Consider the following 3931-nt stretch of genomic DNA (forward strand, 5'->3'; position numbering starts at 1 on the left):
GGCCGTCGCCGGCCGGCAACACTTGCGCGCCGGCTAACGACGCGCCCCCAGCTGCGCGGCGCCGCCCCCCGCACGCCGACACACCTGAAGCACGGCCAAATTGGCACTTGTTAGACGCACGCTTGGCGGGTGATGGCGGCAGCGGCGGCCGCCGATCGCACACCGGCCTTCGCCGACAGCAGGTCAAGCCACGTCAACAGGTCAGGCCACGGCGCCAGACGAACATGGTGACAGGCACAGGGACGAACGGCATGCCAACGCGCTGCTGCAGCAAATGGGTCATTGCGGCTTAAGGCGAAAAATCAGCGCTAGCACGTTTCTTATGCACGTAATCTTGGCTGCTGAAATTCGTGTGCGCGACAACACTACTGTAATGATTAAATAGGACGAAGCACTGCTATTGGACGTTCAAGCCTTCATCAACGAGTATCCGCTTCTATCTAAATACCTGAGAATGTCTTTCCCACGGTCGTAATGACCCACAAAACTATGATTTGTAGATCACGTTCTTTTTTACGCCTTTGCAGCACTGTTTTCTGGTGGAAAGCTATAAGAAAACATAAAAATAGAAAAAGGAGGTATTGAATCAACAATCTGATAAAAAAGTCGTGACAAACTCAGCCCCTGTTTAAAAAAAAAAACCATCACATTGCTACCACGAGACAGGGAACGACCAGGTTAAACAAAGCGTAACAAGCCCTCTACATATGTTCGGCAACTTCGACACACTCAAAATTAGCCCAGTAACCAGGTGCTGAAAGCTAAGAAAGCAATGCAGGCGCGTCGAACAGTCGAACATATCAAGACTGACCCAGGAGTGGACAACTATAGCATCAATCTAGACTGTGCTAAGCTAATCGAAAGCTTAACTAACCCAGCGAAATGCAAGCCATCCCAACGTTTAGTGTATAATGGCAAGAAAATGTCAGCCATGATGGCTGACACTGAACTGTGATCAGGAAAAATGCTAGGAACACACGGCGCAGAAGAGGTTTGGGCAAGATGTTACTGGTTGAAATCACAGTTAAGATAAGCTTGATTTTGTGTTAACAAGTGCATCGGTAGGAACGACCTTCAACAATCTCTAAAAATATGCGTTTATTTCATTTTGCGTTTGTAGAGTCCGCAATAATGCGCAGATAATGTAGACATCCAGTTAGTCCGTAACCGGCAGATCATTTACTTCAGATCCTGCATGGTGCCCGGGGCGCACCACCTGTGGACTCTCCTCTGGCGCTGGGAGACCATCATCACCCGAGCGTTCCTCCATCGCACGATTCGAAGCCGCGGCTGAGAAAACCACGCAGCCGTAACGAAACCAGATGCGTTAGCTGCCCTACTCTTAGTTCGTGGTGAGGTTTAAGTATTCTAGGCACGTTCGCTCCGACCCTTTGGTGCGAGCACAAATGTGTGCACACGTAAGCAAAGAAGGTTGGTGTCACACTCGTGTGACGGAACCCCTTGCGTGATGTTAATTTGGTAAAACGGGGTTTCCTTACTGTTGTGTGGTATATTTAGGCATGCTTACTTGGTCATTAGTCAACCACTCATATAAGTTATATGTGATGTGCCATGTTCATTGCAGTACCCTGAGAAAATCGATAAGGCATCAAATTATGAATAAAGGTCCGAGTTAAAAGCCGCGAAAGTCGAAGATGCTGCGCTATATTTATGACCCACAAAAGCTGTGATACGTAAAATATCTATGTACATTCGATGTTAACAGAGCTACTTAAATATGCAACAGTGCTGTCCAGACTCAGGTGTATGTGAAGTGTTGAGTTACACAGTTTACGCCGCGCAGACCGTGCTTCACAGTGTCGTGTGGCCTTCTCAGATCAAGAGCCGACCCTCTGCGCCAATGTACCAACGCTCCACGAGTGGCGCACACAGCGGGGCAGGCCGATGGGCACGTGGCCCGGAGCGCCGTTATCATTCTCCGAGGTCGGGTCGGCATGGGTGGCGTCGGCGCGGCACCGCCTGGCCGGGGTGGGGGCGGATCGACCGTGCGCGCTGTCGGAGCGTGGGGGGGGGGGGGGGTCAGTCACCAAGCGGCGCCCGCGGGCTGGACCACAGGCGATGACCGTTCTCGGGGCGCGGCGGGGGGGGGGGGCAGTTACTACGGAGCGCACGCTGCCGGGCCAGACGCGATGACCGTTCTCGGAGCGGGCGGCAGAGGGGGGAGGGGGGGGGGGTCGAGGGGATGCTAGGGGGGGGGGGGAGGCAGTCGCCACACGGCCCTCGAGATGCGGTTATCGAGAAGGAAATATTGCTTCCATTGCATCCCACGCGCCTTCAGTCATAACAGGTACGATTTTCAGAGAATGCTTGAGAATGCTTGAGAATGCTGAGAGAGAATGATGAATGAGAGAGAGAGAATGAGAGAGAATGCTGGGAATGCTTTGCGTTCACAAATGCGGCACCACCCACTTCATGGAAAATCACGCCAACCCCACTGGCAAAATGTGAGAAGCGGGACGCCCACAAGCTGCAATCGTCGGGTAGCTAAGAGGAAACAGGGCTTAGGATCGGTACAGTGAAATAGAATGGCACTGCGCCGCTAAAAAATGTCATCGTAGACGAATGCTGTTAAAGCTTTGGAGAAACACAGGTCCACATAGGTTCGGTACGGCAAAAAGCAAGTGGTGACGTCCACACACAGGAAAGGTTGCATACTTTCACTTTCAGTTTCACAGATTATCTATGCGGCCTTGGAACCCCAATGAGACTCACTTGAAGTGACATGCCGCTGCAGTTGGCGCGAATGGTGCCCCAGACTGCAGACCGGTACTTCACGTGACAGAGGACACGCCACTGCATTGGCGTGAATGTCGCTCCGGACTGCAGACCAGTACTTCACGTGACAACGCTGCAGTGCGATAGCGCGGGACCCGTGTGAAAAATAGCGACGGCTGAAATTGTTTCCCGTGTTCCCGTAGCTTGTGACAAGACCACGGACCGTTTACAGAACCATTTGCCCTTCACATTACGTAAGCTCAAGTACAGCTGTTTCGTAACAGCATCAAAGTTGCACTATCCATCTTTTAATGTAAAGGTGCTGAAAGTCTACGCGGCTGGCATGATATGGCAGGAATTCCTCCGAACTATGCAGCAGCACCTGGTACGCGATATCAGCAGCAGCTGACGGCGCCGGGTTTTTACTCTTTGACGCATTGGAAGCTCGCCAGGCCCAGCGTCAGACAGGGCGCTGATTGCGATCAATTTCCCATGTGCGTTCGCCGCATTGATCGGAGCGACCGCTGACGTCCGTCTGTTAGGTCGAGCCGTCTCGGCCATCCAATTTCCCGCAACTGGCAGCGTCGGCTGCGCATGGTACGGCCCGCATCCGGTGACACGCCCCCCCCCCCCCCACCCCTGCCCGCGCCGATCCAGAGCCGCTCTGATGGGCCGGAGGGAAGGGCAGGGGGGAGGGGAGGGGGGTGGCAAACATTAGACGATTGCCGTCGGCGTGCAGCCAATAGTGGGCAACCAGCTAGCGGGTGGGGTGGTGGCCCCGGACACACCATCTCGGCCCACCAGTGACCGGGTAAGGTAAGGTAAGGGTTCCGGACACACCATCCCGGCCCACCAGCGACCGGGTAAGGTAGGGGTTCCGGACTCACCATCCCGGTCTACCAGCGAACGGGTGAGATAGTGACTTCAGACACAGGATCCCGACGTCACCAAATATTTCGTATTCCACCGGCCCTCGCAAAACGACACCATTAAGTCTTTTCTAACTGCAGACTGATGCAGGGAGGGAGCCAGTGCGCCCCTGCCTTTCCGAATCAAGAAAAGTATAGCCATAAACTAAGAGAGATAATTATATACATATATATATATATACATATATATACATATATATATATATATATATATATATATATACATATGTATATATATATATATATATATATATATATATATATAT

This window comes from Pollicipes pollicipes, unplaced genomic scaffold, assembly GCF_011947565.3.
Source record: "Pollicipes pollicipes isolate AB1234 unplaced genomic scaffold, Ppol_2.1 Scaffold_3447;HRSCAF=4054_pilon_pilon_pilon, whole genome shotgun sequence".
Classification (NCBI taxonomy): domain Eukaryota; kingdom Metazoa; phylum Arthropoda; class Thecostraca; order Pollicipedomorpha; family Pollicipedidae; genus Pollicipes; species Pollicipes pollicipes.